Source organism: Mustela putorius, unplaced genomic scaffold, assembly GCF_011764305.1.
Source record: "Mustela putorius furo isolate JIRA1106 unplaced genomic scaffold, ASM1176430v1.1 tig00003871_pilon_pilon_pilon, whole genome shotgun sequence".
NCBI classification, from domain to species: domain Eukaryota; kingdom Metazoa; phylum Chordata; class Mammalia; order Carnivora; family Mustelidae; genus Mustela; species Mustela putorius.
Genome location: NW_025422023.1, coordinates 12,167,417 through 12,188,673, shown reverse-complemented (window position 1 = coordinate 12,188,673; position 21,257 = coordinate 12,167,417). Strand labels below are relative to the sequence as shown.

General features: G+C 35.8%; 1 protein-coding gene across 2 annotated transcripts in view; it reads right to left on the bottom strand.

Moving 5' to 3' along the window:
• TET2 (tet methylcytosine dioxygenase 2) overlaps positions 1 to 21,257 on the bottom strand; it is a 137,825-nt gene that overhangs the window by 91,547 nt on the left and 25,021 nt on the right. For both annotated transcript variants that reach the window (XM_045067079.1, XM_004748137.3), the window contains exon 2: positions 5,214 to 5,358. The gene's annotated coding sequence lies outside the window, so the exon portion shown is untranslated. The remainder of the gene's footprint in view (positions 1 to 5,213; positions 5,359 to 21,257) is intronic.

Below are 21,257 nucleotides of genomic sequence, written 5' to 3'. Positions count from 1 at the left end.
TACTGATACTTCACTGTTTGATGGGGAAACTGAAACAAGAATGGTGAAAATAGTTTTCATAGTGTGTAATCTATTTTAGCATGGCTTACTTATTCTAAACTCATAGCATAGGTCACAGGTGGATAGGCATTAATGCAAAAAAAAAACGCTACAATGTTATTTGTGAATTCAAGGATTGCCAAAGTTCTCAGAATCCCATAAGATTGTCAATAGTCTTCTATAACTCAGTCTCTTGGGTCATGGAGACAATGAGACCAATCTGAGCCTTAAAATATACACAAGATACAGCTTTCATACAGTTCAGCCATGACTTGTAGCACAATGTAGATATGTAATGGAGAGAGTAAAGAAACATAAAGAAAGATCTGTAGCACCATTGTAAATGAAAAAGTAAACATTTTCCCTTCTGCACACTGCTAAATAATTGCATTTTATCAAAAAGAAGAAAACTTTAAGTGACAGATGGCTAGGAGGATAATAGTTTGAAGAGCACTGCCTCAGATGACCTCTAGGATTTATTTTTGTTTTGAAGTCCTGTGACAAAGGATCAAATCAATCGGGTTTGTTAGAATAATGACGATGGAATTTAGTTCATAAGACTGGTCTGCAAGAAAGGACATTTGGAGTCTTCATTTTAAAGTCTATGTGGGGATTTAAATTTGAGATAAGAAAAGCCATTTTTCTTCTGAAAGACAAACAGAAAAAATACAATACTCGAAAAAACTGTTCTGTCTCAAACTATTGATGAAATAGAAGGATGACTTATTCTTTAATCAGGATACATCAACAATGACCATAGGTGGAAGAAAATGACTAAGGCTAGAAGAGTGAAGCTTGTAAATGAGTAAGGTCTGGTTCATGAGAAAGGGTGAGAATGTACATAATAATCAGAAGAATGGCTACAAGAGAGTTCTAAAGGGCAAATCCAAATCTTCTCTTTTCTCCACAAACAAGAAGCAAAATACAAAGCACTAACACTTCTTAGAGATGACATGGAGGGGCAGTAGGTCTCAGTAAGGACACCTGGGAATAGAACAGGTTTTGCCAATAGCTAATGATATGACCTTTAGAAAGTCATGTATTAGGTCTGGGTACCCTTTAGTCTGCCATAAAATTAGCCAACTGGACGAAGGTGATGTCTAATGGCCCATTTTGGGGCAATACTTTTACGATTCTCTGTTATTCCAACCTGGTATAAAAATACAATGTTTTGATAGGCATATTCTCTTAAAATTTTGTACTAGGTTGATATTTACATAGATTTCAATGCACAGTGAAAAATTCCTCTTAGCAACTCAACTCACTCTGTCAAACATTACATGAACTTTATCCTTAGTAGTCTTAAGGATACCTACCCTGCATTGTCTCACCTCCATCACCATGAATTCAAACTCATGATATGCCCCTACTTCCCTATTTTCTTTAATGCCAACACTTCATTGGTCATTTAAAACCTGAAAACTTTTACTCTTATCTTCGATTTGCAATTAGTGAATAAATCCTCTGAATTTCCCCTATCAAATCTTTTTCAATCTTACCTCTAACATCATAACCCATGTTCTCAACTTCAATCCTAAATCACTTAAACCACTTCCTCCATACCCACCTAAACTTGTCAAAATAATATTGCTAATGACCTGAATGCATCTCTTTAAAGACTCACCTGCTTCCATTGCTTCTCAGTATTTGTATAATGGCATGTAATCATCATTAGCCTGGCCTAAGAGCTTTACAAACTTTGGCCTCGCCTGCTTTTCTATGTTCTCTCCCACCACCTGCCATCCCGATACAAGGTAGCCTCCCTCTGCCTACCCCTCTCGCCCTTTGCCTTGCCCACCTGCCCTCAACACCAACATCCTTACTTCTCTCCATCTCATGCTGTTTTTCTTCCCCTTCTCCACTAGGATATCATTCCCTGTTTGTTTTGTTGTTGTTGTTATTGCTTTTATGGCTGACAGTGCAAAGACTATGGAACCATAACATATAAAAATTAACTTTAATTAGAACTTTTTCTTTGGAGGTTTTCTTTCAGTGTTACTGAGGTATAATCGACCAGTAAAACTGTAAGATATTTAAACTGCACAATGTGATGATTTGCTCTCCATAGAAATCATGAAAGGATTCCCCCCATCAAGTTAATGAACATATTCATCACCTCACAGTTTTACCATTCTTTGTGTGTGTGAGAACACTTCCACTCTCTTAGCAAATTTCAATTACACAACTGAAATTTAGTTATCAACTAACTAGTTGATATAGTTATTAACTATAGTCACCATGCCATACATTTGATTCTCAGACCTTATGCATCTTTTTTTTTTTTTAAAGATTTTATTTATTTATTTGACAGAGAGAGATCACAAGTAGGCAGAGAGGCAGGCAGAGAGAGAAGAGGAAGCAGGCTCCTTGCTGAGCAGAGAGCCCAATGTGGGGCTCTATCCCAGGACCCTGAGATCATGACCTGAGCTGAAGGCAGAGGCTTTAACCCACTGAGCCACCCAGGCACCCAGACCTTATGCATCTTATAACTGGAAGTCTGTACCCTTCTGCCAACTATCCAATTTCTTCCTAGCCATCAAGATCCAGGCCACCATCTGCCATCTTCCTCTGCATCCCTTGAGAAGTCCTCCTCTAACTGTTTTAGTCTAGAAGGACCTTGCTATTCCTTGAACTTCCAAAGTTCTTATCTGTATCACTTTCTTTGGTATATGTGTACATATTTACAGATGGTATACGACTTAGCTGTATAAGATCCTCTGACTCTGTTTGAATCACTTTTTACACCTCTAGGTCTTTGTGGCATTCTCCTCTACCTATTTTTCACCATATGACTTTATGGTGTATTTGCATTTTTTTTTTTTTTTTAGGTTTTAATCAAAATTAATCTTCTCATGAGGTCTTTCTTGACTACTTTATTTTTATTTATTTATTTTTTGGACTACTTTATTTTTAATTACTACCTCACCACACTTCCAATTTTCTTTTTCTGTCTTAAATTTTTTATGCTTAGCACTTCTTGGTATTTAATGCACTATACATTTTTATTTATTTATCTTCTTTATATCTGTCTGTCACTCTAGATTTTAAGCTAAACAAGTACAGAAATGTTTTTGCTTAGTAATGTACTTTGGGTCCTAAAGAGTACCTAGTACTTAATAGGCACTCAAGAAATAATCCTTGGTTGAATTTATTGTTTAAAAACTCAAAGCAACATTAATAATACTCAAAATCATAATAATAAACAAATTCTAATAAAGATTTAGAATTAAGTTGTGCCAGGCCCTGTACATATTATCCATACATGTACATATATATCATATATGTATATAACCCCATTATTGTTACTTAAGACCTATTTTCCTCCTTGCCAAATAAAACAAGGCTTGAAGAGGTTAAATAATTTCACCACAAACACAAAGATAATAAATATTATTAAAAACAAGTCCTAGGTTTATTTATCACTGAAAATATCTCCGAAGTTGAGCTTATCCAACTGTAAAAAGTTAAACACAAGATAACATTCTTTTTTGGATATGAGGGAAGAACTCCTCTGGGAGTTACTTGTGAAATAATTCTTTCAGTCTCTCTCTAACAAATAGTTAATACTCTAATTTCTTCTTTCCTTGTTAGTAATTTCTCTTACATTTTCCCTAGACTTTGCACTTCTTTCCTTTCCTACACTTCATCTCTAAGAAGAGAAAAATTCTGACTAATGTTATTGTAAAAATTCCATCTTCAAAATACATCTCAGTTCTCATATAAAGGTCAAGTACAGAATGAGTAGCCACAGTCCTCACAGCAAGAGGTAAAGCATCCATTACGGGAGGAGGGGAAAAGCAAAGAATGCTTTATTCATAATTACCTAAGATTTTCCAGCATGAGAGGGGAAAGAGGAAGTCTATTTTCAGTGACAATGAATACTCTAAAAATATTAGCATGCAAGGGGAAAATTTTCATTCTGAGAGTTAGTAGTGCTGAGTTCTCTTTCCCTTACAGAGTGATTTAAAATTCCCAGGGTGGAGAGGTAATCTAGGCAGATGTTAGTTGCCTTATGTCTTGAAAATGGCAACATCTAGGAATCATGGGAGTTTAACTGAGGACACACTGGGAAGGATTTCTCAGGAGCAGGTCAGTCCCTAAGAAGTATCAAGTGGCAAAGTGGATACTTATATCCTCAAGCATCTAGAGTGAGGGCAGAGATTACAGCTACACAGACCTTTTAGAAGATCTGTTACGCTGAATGTATAAACAAGATTCAGTGAAGCTGAAGCTGAACTCTGCTAAAAGAGTTATAAAAGGGAAAAAAATAAAAAGACTTCTTCTTTTTTTTAATCTAGCCTCCATTTGCTTTCCAACAATGCCCCCATAATTTTAATTGACTTGAAGTACAGGCAAAAGTATACATAGAATTCATTCTGGTGTCCATCTTGAATATTTGGAAAACAGTATCAGATATCAGTTCCCCACTTCTGTTCATCTATATAAATGTTAATGGTCTGATAAATAACCCTTAGGTTGGGACACTCATTAGTCTGTCGGTAAAGAGCATTTAGAACAAACTGATCTTTATTAACGTCAACTGTAGATGAAAAAGTACTTGGTATCTCCCTGTCAGTACCTCATATTTTCAGAAAATATCATGTAAAAAATTACATAGGGTTTCCTGAAATCTGTCATTGTATACTTTAGTTCTCTAATGGTTCTATGGGGCCAAATCATCATGAAAACTGGCTGCCTAGGCTCAGTAGGTGCTCTCACTTTTCTGATCAGCAAATAACCACAAATAATCACTTCTTTTTTCATCTTCAACAAATGAGACAAAGTGGCCACAAGTGAGATAAAAATGGAGAGGAGAAATACTGTGACAAGTGGTTATAGGTATCACATTTCTCCATTCTTACAGTTATATTTGCATGGCTCTGTTCTTTTCTGAAAAATTCAAAGACACTGAGAATCTGATGAAAATCTTCCTTTTCTCAAGAAAACAATGTAGATACACATTCATCCATCCAACCATCCGGTTAGCACAAAATTCTGGGACATTTATAGATCTTAAGATCTAACCCATGTGCCCTAAGCATAGATAATTAAGGTACTTGAGAGAGTACAGAGTAATTTATTAAAGTTGAAAGTTAGAAGAAAAATTGACCATTAAATTAGGAATAAATTTATACTTCTGGGAAACCAAGCACCAACTGTCCCCAACATCTTACCAGCAGCTCTATCCCTTACTGCTCCTCCTGGATCATGGCCTGTTGGCTGCTGCTGAGCCCATCTCCTGCTTCCAAGTGTGGTAACTCAACAGGAGCAGGGGCAAGTAGACAATCTTGAGAGGGTTTGATGATGATGTTGGCCAGCCTGGAAAAGAAAAGAATTTAAACATTTTTAAGTTAGCACAAATGAACAAGACATACATCTGGTATGAAAACTATCATGTAAAGCTTAAAATAGTACAGATGCCCATAACTGGATATGTCCAATTACACCACTGACTATTAAAAAATTCAGGGTTTGGGGATCGTTCTCAAAGCAATGACAATTCCCAAATGCACCATAATATAACACTAATATTTGTAGAGAAAATTTTGCAATGCCCAAAGCTTCTCTGCCCAATCAGCAATCCTCATAGCTTGACAGTGATTATCAGTTAGACTTGGGACCCACTGGGTTATATTACTTCATCTGTTGAATCCAGTGGATCTCAACCTTGGTTGTAATAGTATTATCTGGGTGGGAAGCTGAGGCCTCATGCTGAGAGATTCTGATTTGTTGGGCTAAAAATGAATCCTTATTCCCCAGGTAATTCTAGGGTGCATCCAGGAATGAGGCTTAATCATTAAATTAAGGCCTTGTACTTGTTGAGATGCAGCACTAACTTAACTTGTAAACAGCAAATGTTTATTCAGAATATACTGTATCAAGGCAATGTGCTCAGTGCGATGGTAAACATAGAACATTATAACATGTGGTCCCTGTGCTCAGGGACTTTAATTTAGTTCAAAAGATTGAATACACATTTTAATCTGATCACCTAATAAGACACATACTTTTAAAAAAATTATTACTATTGTTTAATTCCCTTTCTGCTGACCCTTCTTAGTAATCACTATACATGCAATTAAGATCTGTCCACTTGAAAATGCTGTTTCAACAAGGCAGATAATACATTTCATATGTTAGCAGACTGCAGAGTTTGGTCAGCCTCAGTCATTACTTTCAAAAGTTACGTTAGAATAAGATACAACCATCTCCCATTTCTTATTTGTGTTACTTCTGAAATCTCCTTGGGTCCACAACACATTTCTATGCCTAGACTTTGCTTTGGAAATTTACGCCGATGACACGGCTTTGCCAAATCCAACCTCTCTACACTATGTGATACTTAACATCCTTAATCCAATTTATCTAAAGCATCCAAAGTTACAAGATTATTTACATAAACATTTAGGATTGCTGAATGTGTACCTGTAGTTCTTTTTATTTTTTTGATTATGTTCACTTAACCAGCATACAGTGCATCATTAGCTGTATATTATACCCAGTGCTCATCATCACATGTGCCCTCCTTAATACCCATCACCTGATTACCTGGTTACCCCATCGCTGACCCCTCTCCCTTCTGTAACCTTCAGTTTGGTTCCCAGAGTCTAGAGTCTCTCATGGTTTGTCTCTCTCTCTGATTTCTTCCCATTCAGTTTTCCCTCCCTTCCCCTGTGGTCCTTTGTGCTATCCCTTATGTTCCATATGTGAGTGAATCCCTATGATCACTGTCTTTCTCTGCTTGATATAGTTCACTTAGCACAATCCCTTCCAGTTCCATCCATGACAAGACATATACTTCAAAAATATAACCAAAGTAAGGCTTCATTAGTCAAAGATGTAGTGAGAATCTTGGGTGCTCAGAATGTAGAGATGACCATGAACTGAAATAAGGGAGAAAGTTGAATGCTTCTGAGTCCCAAGGGCAGGATGAAAGTCAGAGAAAGACAGGAACAGGGAGGAAGCATTCTCAAAGACACAGCTGTTAGAATATGTGTAACAATATACAATATGTGTAGCAAGTTGAGAGAGACTGAAGAGCCCACTCTGACTGATGGATTTCTGAAAAGGAGCATTAGAAGAATTTGGAGAGGCAGATCTGAGCTAGAATTTACAAACTAGCGATAACTGGCTAAAGAAGTTAGGTCATTTTCTGAAATATCTGAAAATTGCATCTGGAATAGTATTGAGAACTACTGAAGGTTCATGTTCCAAGGGGCCTTAGTAAATTTACTGGGTTCTTAGTAAATGCCAGGCACTGATAATGCTTGATGTATTACGTATGTTATCTCATTTAACACAAACATCTGGTGAGGCAGTTATTGTTATCCCTATTTTACAGAGAAAGAAGGGAGGTCACTTCATTTTCTCAAAGTTCCATAACTACAAATAGTAGGTCAAGACCAGCAACATGCTGTTTCTTTAGAAACACAGCATTGCCAGAGTTATGTACTCACACTTAGGGTTTTTAAAAATTGAGATATAATTCACACACCATCAAATTAATTATTTTAAAGTATACAATTCCGTGGCACAAAAGGTTATGCCATTATTGCCACTATGAAATTCCAGAAAAGTTTAATCACTCCAAAAATAAATCCATCACCCAGCAGGAGTCAGTGCTCTTTCATCCCTCTTCCAACTAACCCCCCTTCTGTTTCTATGCATATGCTCATTCTAAATATTTCAAATTAATGAAATCATGCAAAATTTGACTTTTTTGTGTCTGGTTTCTTTCGCTTAGCATAGTGTTTTCAAGGTTCATCTATGTTTTGTTGTGAATCAGTACTTCATTCCTTCTTATGGCCAACTAATATTCCACCATATAGATAGATCATACTTTATTCATGATGGATATCTGGGTTATTTCTATTTTTTAGCTATTAGAAATAATGCTCCTATGAACTTTCATTTACAAGTCTTTTTATATTGTGGTAAAATAGAGCAACAAAAAATTTAGCATCTTAACCGTATTTTAAATGTAGAGTTCTATGCATTAAGCAGTCTTATTGTTGTGCAATCATCACTAGCATGACCATCTAGGAATTTTTTATCTTCCAAAACTCAAACTCCACCACCATTAACCAATAACTCCCCAGTCTCCCCTTTCCCAAGCTCCTGGCAAATACAATTCTATTTTCAGTCTCTATGGACAATTCTAGGTATCTCATATAAACAGAATCATGTAATACCTGTCCTTTTGTGTCTGACTTGTTTCACTTAGCCCAATGTCTTCAAGATTTGTCCATGTTGTGGCACATGTCAGAATTTTGTCCCTTTTGAAGGGTATTCCATTACACGTACATACCACATTTTGTCTGTCTATTCATCTGTCGATGGACACTTGCCTTGCTTCTATCTTTAGCCTATTGTGAATAATGCTGCTTTGAACATGGGTATCCACTGTAAGTTTTGTGTGTACATACATTTTTAATTCTTTTGGGAGTGCAAATGCTGGGTCATACAATAATTCTGTCTTTACCCTTTCAAGGAACTGCTAAGCTGTTCTGCAAAGTGAATGACTGTGCCATTTTACATTCCCATCAGCAGTGTATGAGGGTTCCAATTTTTCTTCATCCTCATCAATACTTGCTATTGCCTGACTTTTTTTTTTTTAAAGCCATTCTCATGGGTATGGAGTAGTAAAAGATTTAGCTGTTACAACTTATTACATTCAAAATACTGGCTTATTGCAGTAGTTCAGATATAAAGTGAGGAGTCTGAACAAGAGGATGGCAGAGAAAATAAAATGATCAAGCAGGGAATAACTACTGATTGGGAAAGGAGTGGATATTAGTAGTACTGTAGGTATAGGGAGAAAAAGAAAGAATTGTAGAAGTAAAGATTTGAGCTTGGCTGCAAAGAAAAATAATGGTATTAATCAGAGATAATTCTAGAAAGAAATTTGAAGTGACAAAATAAATTGTTGATGTGATGGACTTGAGAATCTATGTAATCCAATTAAATAATTATCAGATGGGAGGTCAGGGTTGGAGACAATAAAAATACCTTGTGCTTTTAGAAAGCATCAAAGAAGCATTGGTAAGCCTAGAAGAGGGCTTTTGCCTGGGCATGTTTAGTTTCCTTAAGGCTGGATTTACTTAGGGGCCAATCACTGAGAAATACAGAGCAACAGACTACACATTTGCCTTCCTGTTTTCTCTTTAAAATACTAATGTAGAACTTAAATAGTAAAATAATACATGCTTTACACTCAGAGGTTTATCAGAACTTGAGCTGTAAGTCCCTTGAGGTGGTATCAGATTTTTATCTATAGTTTGAGGCATTTGGGACAGCAGTGCCCTTGGTTCAGAATGGTGTGAGCAGGCTGAGTGGTACTGCCCTCTAAGGGCTGGCACAAGATCAAGAGGCCTACAGAAATGAATGTTGCTACAAGCAGTTATCTGGTTGGCTGAAAACCAGCTGGCAAACTATCAAGGAGAACATGAAGTTCCAGTTTTCTATGCCCCAAATAGCCCCCTTAAAAAAAAAAAAATCCCAACAATTAGAATGTACACCCATAAGAGACCACAAGTCTATTGTTACAACACAGTTCCTTAATGGTCAATGATCCTGGCTTTGTTCAGTTTTGGAAAATTTCCAAAAGAGTAACATTCAGAAATCAATGCAGTGACGACTGGTTACCTGTTTTGAAAGAAAAGTTTAATACTATTTAGGATGCTATGGTAAACATTCTCAAAGAAAATGCAAAACACTGTCAGTCAGCTTACACACTGAGTTTTCCCTCTGACCTAATACACTGAGATTATACAAAAAAAATCACCCAGAAGGCACAAGAGAATAAACACAAAGGGTAATGGCTGGAGACAGAGGTTAAAATAAGAGCCATAGAGGGAAAAAAAGAAAAAAAAAAGTCTAAGAGAGAAAGCCAATGAATACATTTGAATGTTCTCACTCCCACACACATATCTACATTTTTAATTGAACGAAATAAACCTCAAGGTCAACGTTGTAATCTTGCTGAGGATAATGTGGTTCCAGGACAGAGTTTTCTTTGTTTCCTAAATTAAAATCTATTCTGGTATATTTAATCTACATCATCTACTCACTGCCATTGTTTTCAAAAGACAGTATCTATTTTCTATAATATTTTCCAGAGTGTAGATGAAAAAAAACAATGACAATAAAAATTGCTACAATTTATCGAATGCATGCTTAGTCATTTAACCTTCAAATTATTATCATATTCTCAGCCATGTCCCTTAGCACACACTTTGTAGGTGGCAGGCTGCTGGAGCTTATGCTCTTACCTACCATATTTCACAACGTCACCAGCTGGTAAGAGATACAGTAAAGAAAACATTTCATTTTGGTGAAAGGTAAACTATTCTGTATTTCAAACCCTAGAAGTAGACACTTTAATCTCAAAATCAAAATAAAACTTTCCTCTGTAAACCAGTTATTCTACCTATAAACATGCATGATGTATAGAAATGTTTCTTTGGGGCCTTAAATGCATTCTCCTTTCAACCATTGATCAAAAGTTATTAATACTTTCATCACAAACTATGTTGATCCTGCTGGATCCAGTCCTTTCTTTCCTTTCTGTGCTTCTTGCCATCCTTTGCCAAGTCTCTTCAAAGCTTCCAGCAATAGGTTCTTCCTTCTGTTGTGATGCTGCCTCAGCTGCTTCCCTGCTTGAAATGATCCTCCTCCAGGTCCAAATGGGGTCAGACCCGAGTTCACTGAACAGCAGGTTACTGACCTCAGCAGGATATGCCCATAAAATGGTTTTCCTCCTCCATGCCCCCTCCCCAAAGCCTCTCCCATGCACTTTTTCTGCAAGTAATGATCCCAACTGTATGGTGCCCAAAGGGAAGTGCTATTTCAGAATGTCAGCTTCTTGGCAGCAAGGGCTATCCTGTTAATGCTTTTAAAAAAAAAATCACTACAGCAGTTAAAATTCTAAGAAGAAAACCTAAGGAAGTCCTCATGCATATTTACTCCCTGAACTTCCTAACAGAGACAAAGTGGTGAGGAAAAATTCAGTAAGCATTTACGGAACAAATTCCACTAAGCTAAAAACAAATATACACCAAACAAGGTTGTTTCTAATCAACACTTTTTATGGAACTACAACTGCCAAACACAAAGTATTAGGCAGCAGTTGGAAATTGTTTGGCACAGCATTTCCACGGCAAAAAGAAATTATTTAAGAATCAAACACAGGAATGTAGAGGGACAGGTATAAAAGAACCCACATTAGAAGAAAACACAGAATGAAAATCAGAAAAAAAAACCCACATACAAATTCTTACATCTGAAATGAAAACATTTCTATGACATTCTGATACTTGCTAATACTTGATTTCTTTGGTCAGAGAACACACTATAATAAACAGATAGAGGTGTGCCCAATATCTTAATTCTAAAAAGCCAGCAGTAGATACGGTTTATTCTTCATCCACTAAAATAGGAAAGACAATTTTCTAAAACAGAATTGCCAATCCTAGTGTCCAAGCATTTGGGGCAGTCTGTCTAGAAATTCCATGTAGTGAAGAGAGGAAAGAGGTAAAGAAAAGAGTGTGTCCTTATTTTAATTATTCATCCATCCTTTCCTTTTTTCTTTATGCAAGGGACTTTGGGAATTGGCCATTGTATTTACATGGTTTGCTGCAAGACAAGAATTCTACCGGGAGGTAGGTTGTAAGCTGAATCTCAAAAGAAACTTCTCTCCCCTAACTCTCACAAACCCATAAACAAACTAAGGAAGTAGATAGGTGGAAGAAAGAACCAAAGTATAGATCCATCTCAGGTTCTAATTCTGACATTAATACTCCATAACTTCATGATCTTGAGCCAGTCACTTAAGGAAACTGAGGACGAGAGAAATCTATAAAATATTAAAGTGTATTATCTCTGTTCCAAATCAGGTTTGGGCTTTATGATTCTATGGCTTAGATGCTGCCTAGTTTGATAAGGGCGAAACAAATACAAATATAAAAAATGGGTTATTGCAAAGTGAATAAAGTGTAAAAAATGAGCAAAATTATATCGGTAGAATTATCCAATTTAAAAACATTTACAGGATATTAAAACTTTATAATAAATAATTCTTAAATCATAATATTTAACTGTATGCAATAGTCACAATGCTCACTATTGATTCCAAAGAAAATTTTTTTTAAGATTTTATTTATTTATTTGACAGAGATCACAAGCAGGCAGAGAGAGAGAGAGAGAGAGAGAGAGAGAGGAGGAAGCAGGCCCCCCGCTGAGCAGAGAGCCCGATGCGGGGCTCGATCCCAGGACTCTGAGATCATGACCTGAGCTGAAGGCAGCGGCTTAACCCACTGAGCCACCCAGGCGCCCCTCCAAAGAAATTTCTACATGTAGATTCTATTCCAAGATATACAATGTATATTCTATTCCTTTAGATTTGGCAACTTCATGTTACAAAGTAACATAATGCATTTTTCAGAGTAATGAAGCCACTACCATGGTTCATTTAGAGTGAGCTGCTAATTACATCCATTTATAACAGCCACAGACTGAGGATCAATAACTTGGTTGACTGTAAGTGCTTTTTGAAAAACTGTTTCAAATATACGTTAACCTAGATACTTTTTAAGTGAGTCCATTCTCCTTACTCTTTAGGAAAATTATTAGGTGTATATTAACCCCATCTTCCTATTTCTTTAGGACAGATGGGAAGTAAAAGAATAAATTTTTAAATCATTAATTATGATATAAATTATTCAAAAGCCCGAAGAATATCTTCATGTAAAAATGCTATAGTCTTATGGGCTATATGAGTTAAGGTTTAAAGCCATTACATTAATAAGATCAATACAAACAGCAAAGGATCAATGAGAAAAATTCTAATGCTTGATGAGTTGGCAAGTCATATAAAATAAAACTTTATGCTATATATAAAATTGCCAAAATTTGATTTGTTACTATTTGTAAAAACCAATATTGCTTCAGTTATAATACTTCTACATTTTGCATTCTAAAAATTTAAACAAGGAAACTTCATTAAATTTTATTTCTAATAAAAAGGCAAAAAGTCACTTATGGGTTGCTGGGGGGAGGGGGTTTGGGAGAAGGGGGTGGGATTATGGACATTGGGGAGGGTATGTGCTTTGGTGAGTGCTGTGAAGTGTGTAAACCTGGTGATTCACAGACCTGTACCCCTGGGGATAAAAATATATGTTTATAAAAAATAAAAAATTAATAAAAAAATTTAAAAAAAAAGGCAAAGAAAGGAGAATGAAAAATTCCACAAATTTTCCAAAGGTTCTAATTTTATTCTGTTCCTTAAAGTGGAATATTACATTGAAAAGATTTCAGAACATATAGGAAAACTGAAGTTACGCTTACCAGGACTGTTAAAGCAAATTATTCATTTTGCAAAACTGAAATGTCAAGAAGATATAAAATACTCTATCATAAGATCTTCTTAAAAACAGCTTAGTAAACATCAAGTTAAGACAAATAAATGATGATTCTCTTGCCATGGACAGGAGTAGTAACAAAAATATTTTAACAGTTGGAATGTCAAAACATGGGTCATAGGGATAAAGGAGGAGCTAGAGGCCACCTACAGGCCATATATTACTATTTCACTTACAAGATTGTAGGGAGGTTCAGGGAGTCATGCAGAGGGAGCCACAGCATCTTAAGAGAAGAGTTCTCTGGCTACCTTGGAAATATTTCCATTACTATCAGCATAGCTACACCCATGTATACCTGATGCATATCAGCTCTGGCTATTTGTATAATTCTTAAATACAGATTTAAAAAGCATTAAGCAATTGTTTAAGTCTTTGCAAATCTATTACTCATTACTGGAGAAAATGTTAACTATTAATTTTGGCAGTAGCTACCAAGCAATATCATGAAGGAAGTTCAGGGAAAGGAATAAAAACTTAAAGATGAAAGCTTTTTTTTTTTCATTTTCAAAATGAAACATAACAATTAAAAAATACTTAATGGCATTATCAAAAATTTTTTAAAAATGAAAATATGAGGTTACACCTTCAAGTAATGACCAAGATGACAGAATTTAAATATATTTCTCCCTAAATAAATAAGACCATTAGAATAAAAAGCTTCAATCACACTTAAGACTGGAGAATCATACAAATGGATGAGAAATCCAAATAGATACCTAAATAATAAAATTTTGACATGGTAGTTTTTCACCAAAATACTGTGTTCATAGTAAGCTGGATTTTTGTATATTAAATTTCCTGGAGTTGGTATTCAACTATTGCTATTTAGCAGTTGATGTCTTAAGAACAAGCAAAATTATAAGGAAGAAATAGCAGCATAATTTAAAAAACATTTGGTGCAATGTTACTGAGATGTACGGGGTGGTCTATATAGAACTGCACAGTTAAAAAGTGTTTCAAATCATTTTTTATTTGCTAGATCTCCTAGATGGAATACATCAATATAAAGAGCAGGAATTTGTTGTTGTTTATTGTCCTCTTTTTGCAAGGGATTAAAATCACCTAGCAACCTCTATGTTGTAGAAACCAAAACGGAATAGTTGGTTGTCTACTACCAGTTCATCCAAAACAGAAGAATGCAAGCCAGTAGAAAAGCCCCATGCTACACTATGGTGCTCTGACACATATTTTCATCACATGACAAGGTAAAAATCATCAAGACATGCCCAGGAAAAGAATCTCCTATAAAAACATATTAAGTCTAACTAAATTGAGAGCTTACAAACCCTGGACACACAGTCAAGAGATACACATACACACACACTCCAAAAAATAACAAAAGACTTAACCAAAGAGTATATACATCATAGTTTAGAGAGGGGACTCAAAAATGGAAACTTTGTTAAGGGCTTTAAAATATTCTAGGTAGAAACATATATGGGCATAATAATTTATAGAAGCAGATTTTATTTTTTGAACTTAATTTTATAGAATTTTATAGAGGCAAACAAGGAATGATTGTTAAAGTAGGGCAGGAGGTGGGGGAATCAACTTTAACACAGAGTAATAAATATGAGGATTTGAATTATAGAGATTTATAAAGGGACAATATCAATTAGAATGTGAAATGCTGTTTGTGATAATGGAACAGAGCAAGGTAAATGATAGAGCATCTTAATACTTCAGAAAGGTTTTTTTTTTTTTTTTTTTGAGTGTCATCTTCCAGAGTATAGGAAATAAGGTCTGCAATAAACATAACTTAGCTCCCTAGTAAAAAAAAAAAAAAAAAGAAAAGAAAAAGAAACTACATATTTTAAAAGAAAAGAGCTTAATAATTTTAGGACATGTGTACATATATTTTAAATATATAAGAGCAGGAAAAATAGCAGGTATGTCAGAATTTGTATTTTCCTCTATGTATTAATGACGGAGGTTTTGGACTGTGTGGCAACATTTTTAGATAGTGAAAGAATAAAATCACCATTTTTAAATCACCACGGAGCAAAGTGGAGTTTGGGGAAAAAAAAGAGTCACTAGCTTTGCCTTTAGAGGAAAATGTCTGGAAAAGCCCTCTGTGCCAAGTTGACACAGGTCCATAAGCCATGGACATCAATATTCAATGTCTTGATTCCTCATTGGTTCTGAGTAGATGAGAAGGTAAATGAAAAATGGAGCATCTAACTCCTTATACTTGGAGATGTTAAAGTGTTATTTCTAAAAAGTGTCAACTGTCACCTGACCAGAAAGGCACGCCTACTCTAAGCCCCAAGAATGAACCAGTAAAGGAAGGGAAACAAACAAATGAATAACCATTCACACACGCATGTTATTTCAGTGGCCATTAAAAACCAGATAATGCTGCAGACTAAAAACCGCTCTTCTTATGAGAAAGATGAGTAATACTGCAGAACCTAAATAGTGGGATAAATTTACTCAGGTCTCACTAGGAATGCAGCTGCTTTACACTGCAGACAGTCTTATAGTGGGATGTCAGTCTTCCTTCCAGCAAGTGCCAATGAAATGACTTAACACTCCAGGTTTACGCCAGGTCAGTGTACACAGGTCATGTCCAGAGCCATGAATGAAGTCATGCTTTATCAGAAAGCAGGTCAGAGGTGACATAAATCATGGAAGTGTAACAGTTGACTAAAAATAACTTTCTATTACAAGCTGTCATTTCCTAAATGAAGAAGATACACACCCTCCTTTTTTTTTTTTTTTTTTTTTGAGGTGTGTTTGAGGGGAGATCCTCACATAAAACTGAACAAATCTTTCCTCTTCAACACCATAAGAAAAGTCATGGAGTCTGTAGGTACAGGAATTTGGCTGGTAGCCTTTGATGTGGTATAGGCACTGAATGAAGCTTCTTGAATTATGCCTATTTACTGCCTCTGGACATCCTATACCTCCACTTCCCTTTACCTTTTCATGAAGGACCAGTGCTAACTGTTCACTGTAAGTAAGTTGATAGGTCAGTTAAGAAGGAAATTAGGTTATTTTTCCTTAACCTTAGGTTGGAAAACAATGTCAAAAGAGGACTTGGGGGACACCTGGTTGGCTCAGTGGGTTAAGCCTCTGCCCTCGGCTCAGCTCATGGTCTCAGGGTCCTGAGATCAAGCCCCACATGGGGCTCTCTGCTCAGCGGGGAGCCTGCTTCCTCCTCTCTCTCTGCCTGCCTCTCTGCCTACTTGTGATCTCTGTCAAATAAATAAATAAAATATTTTAAAAAAAAAGAGGACTTGAATTGAAACATTACAACTACCCATAAGAAAGAGAAGACATACTTGTATTGCCTAGTTTATTTTCTTTTTATAAATTAATTTTTTTCAGGTTGCTTTGTATGTTTTTAATCAATAAAGTTTATTTTTTAGAGCAGATTCAGGTTCACTCTAAAATTTAGCAGGAAGTACACAGTTGTCATATACTTCTGTCCATGCACATAGACAATCTCCCCCACTATCAACATCTCCCATTGGGGTGGCACGTTTGTTAACATGACACATCACTAACACCCGAAGTCCACAGCTGACGTTAGGGCTTACTCTTGGTGTTGTGCATTCTGTGAGTTTTCACAGATGTATGACGGCATGCATCCACCACTGTAGTAGATTACAGAATGGTTTCACTACCCTCAAAATCCTTTATACTCTGCCTGTTCATCCCTTCTTAACCCCTCAACTGTGAGAAATACTGCTGACTGTATGGTAAGAGTAAGTATAATTTTGTGAGAAAGTGCTAAACTTTCTTCCAAAGAAGCTGTATCATTTTGGATCCCCACCAGCAAGGAATGGTGTCTGTTGCATACATCATTACCAGCATTTGGTGGGTCAGGTATATAGCACAGTATCATTGTTATTTTAATTTGCAATTCCCTAATGACATATGATGTTAATAATCTATCATATGCTTACCTGCATCTGTCTATCTCCTTTGATGAGGTGTCCATTTAGGTCTTTTGCCCATTTAAAAAATTAGGTTGCTCACTTTTTAAAGTTGTTTTGAGAATTTGAAGTGTTCTTTGTGTATTTTGGATAACAGTCCTTTATCAGATGGGGCTTTTGCAAAAATTTCTCCTAGTCTGTGGCTTGTATTCTCATTCTCTTGACATTGACTTAAGCAGAAGAGAATTTTTTTTTTCATTTTAAAGAAGTTCAGCTTAAAAATTATTACTTTCATGAATCATGTCATTGGTGTTTTATCTAAAATGTCATTGCCATACCTAAGCTCTTCTAGGTTTCCTCTTATGTCATCTCTAGAAGTTTTATAGTTTTGCATTTTACATTTATGTCTATGATCCTTTTTGAGTTAATTTTTGTGAGAAGTTTAAGGTCTGTGACTAGATCCATGTTGTTGCATGTGGATGTCCAGCTGTTTCTGCACCATTTGTTTAAAGACTGTCTTTGCTCTACTGCATAGCCTTAGCCTTTGTAAAAGATCAGTTGACCGTATTTATGTGGATCTATTCATGGAGTCCCTATTATGTTGAACGGATCTATTTTTCTACCCTTTCACCAGTACCACACCGTATTGATTGATGTAGTTTTACAGTGAGACTTGAAGTTTTGTCAGTCCTCCAACTTCATTCTTTTCCTTCAACATTGTGTTTGAATACTGGGTTTTCTTCTCTCCAAATACACTTCAGAATTCATTTGTTGATATTCGTAAATGCTGGGATTTTGACTGAAATTGTGTTGGATCTACAGATTAAGTTGGGAAGAACTGACATCTTGATAATATTCATAAACATGGGCTATCTCTTTTTTTGGCATTTTAAAAAATCAGAATGTTGTAGTTTTCCTCATATAGATCTTATACCTATTTTGTTAAATTTGTACCTAAGCATCTCATTTGGGGGGATACTAATGTAAACGGTAATGTGTTTTCAACTTTAAGTTCCACTTACTCATTGTTGATATATAGGAAAAGTGATTGACTTTTTATTTATTTATTTATTTGAAAGACAGAGATCATAAGTAGGCAGAGAGACAGGTAGGGGTGTGGGGGGGGGAGTAGGCTCCCCACTGAGCAGGGAGCCCCAATGCAGGGCTCAATCCCAGGTCTGTGAGATCATTAAGGCAGAGGGCAGAGGGTTAACCCACTGAACCACCCAGGTGCCCCGTGATTGAGTTTTGTATATTAATGTTGTACTCTGCGACCTTTTTATAATTGCTTATTAGTTGCAGGAGATTTTTTTGTTGATTAACAGGTTTTCTACATAGTCGATCATGTCACTTGGGAAAAATGATGTCTTTATTTCTTCTTTTCCAATCTATATACCTTTTATTTCCTCTTCTTGGCTTATTGCATTAGCTAGGACTTCCATTACTATGTTGAAAAGGAGTAGTGAGAGAAAACATCCTTCGCTTGTTCTTGATCTTAGAGGAAAAAATCTGAGTTTCTTACCATTAACTATGATGTCAGGTGTAGGCTTTTTTTAGATGCTCTTTATCACGTTGAGGAAGTTCCCCTCTATTCTTAGTTTGCTGAGTGTTTTATCATGGATAGGTGTTGGGTTTTGCTAAATGCTTTTTTCTTTTTTTGCTTTTGTTAAATGCTTTTCATGGATTTGACCATGTGGCTTTTCGTCTTCTAGCTTGTTAGTGTGATCAACTCATTAACTGATTTTTGCATGTGGGACCAACCTTGCATACTTGAAACAAATCTAACTTGGTCATAGTATATGATTCTTTTAATCTATTGTGGGATTTGACTTGCTAATATTTTGTTGAGGATTTTTCCATCTGTGTTAATGAGAGATATTGTTCAATAGAGCTTTCTTTTAATATTGTTGTCTAGTTTGGGTATTAGGGCAATGCTGGTCTTATAATGATTAGGAAATATTCTCTCTGCTTCTGGTCTCTGAAAGAGATTATAGAGAAGTGATATAATTTCTTCCTTAAATGTTTGGTAGAATTCACCAGTGAGGGGCACCTGGATAGCTCAGTCATTAAGCATCTGCCTTTGACTCAGGTCATGATCCCAGGGTCCTCAGATGAAGCTCTGCATGGGGCTCCCTGCTCAGAGGGAAGCCTGCTTCTCCCTCTCCCACTCCCCCTGCTTGTGTTCCCTCTCTTGCTTTGTCTCTCTCTGTCAAGTAAATAAAAATAAAAATCTTAAAAAAAAAAAAAAAGAATTCACCAGTTAACCCACACAGACCTGATGCTTTCTATTTTGGAAGGTTATTAATGATCGATTCATTTCTCTAGTAAATAAAGGCCTATACAGGGCGCCTGGGTGGCTCAGTGGGTTAAGCCGCTGCCTTCGGCTCAGGTCATGATCTCAGAGTCCTGGGATCGAGCAGAGAGCCTGCTTCCCTCTCTCTCTCTGCCTGCCTCTCCATCTACTTGTGATTTCTCTCTGTCAAATAAATAAATAAAATCTTTAAAAAAAATAATAAAGGCCTATACAGATTTTCTAATTCTTCTTGTGTGAGTTTTGGCACATTGTGCCCTTTCAAGGAATTGGTTCTTTTTATCTCAGGTACCAATTTATGCACATGGACTTGTTATTTTATTATCTTTTTAATGTCCATGGGATCTGTAGTGCTGCTTTCTTTCATTTCTAATATTAATTACTTGTATCTTCTTTTTATCTTAGCTACCTGGCTAGAGGCTCATCGATTTTTTTTTTTTATTTTTTTTTTAAGGAACTAGCTTTGGTTTGGTGGCTTTCTTTACTGCTTATCTATTTTCATTTTCACTGACTTCTTTAATTTTTAGGGTTTTGCTTGTTTACATTTTTTTTTGCTTATTTTAGATTTAATTTGCTCTTTTTCTAGTATCCTTAGAAGCTTAGATTATTGATTTTAGAACTTCTTTTCTCGTATATGCATTCAAAGCTATAAATTTCCCTCTCAGCACTATTTTTATTGCATCACACAAATTTTGACATTTTCATTTAGTTCAAAATTTTTCAGATTTATAATAACTTTCATTGTGCCTTTAACACTGTGGTTGCAGGTCCCCTCAGACAGTGAAATCCTCTGATCGCAAGAAATTCACAAAAATTGAGTGAAGTAAGCACTTTGAGTGAAAACAAAAGTAGCACTGAAACTACATGACAAATCAGTGTCAAGCAGAGTAGTTCAAATATTTTTATATTTGTCTATATTGTGATTCCTTCCTTTATCCATGTGTTACTTACAAGTATGTTGTTAAATCTCCAAGTATTTAGGATTTTCCAATGATCTTCCTATTATTGATTTCTGATTTAATTCCCTTGTGGTCTGAGAGCAGACATTATATAATTTCTATTCTTTTAACCTTGTTAAGGTGTGTTTTGTAGCCCAAAATGTAGTCTATGTTAGTTAAATACTCCATGGGAACTTGAATATGTAATCTGCTGTTGTTGGATAAAGTAGTCTATAGATGTCAATTATATTGAGTTGATTGATGGAGCTACTGAGTTCAACTATATTCTTACTGATTTTCTGCCTGCTGGATCAGTCCACTTCTGACAGAGGAGTGTTAAAGTCTTCAATTATAATAGTGAATTCATCTATTTTTCCTTGCAGTCCTATCCGTTTTTGCCTCATGTATTTTGACACTGTTAGATGTATGCATGTTAAGGACTGTTTGAAGACAGACATAAGAAGTTTGAAGACAGACATAAGAAGACATAATGCTATGTCTTCTTGGAGTACTGACTTCTTTATCATTAAGCCATGTTTTTCTTGTCTAATAACTTTCTTTGCTCTGAAATCTGCTGTTTGAAATTAACGAGCTCTCCCAGCTATTCTTTTGATTAATGTTAACACGGTCTATATTTCTCCATTTCCTTACTTAAAAAAAAAAAAAAGTT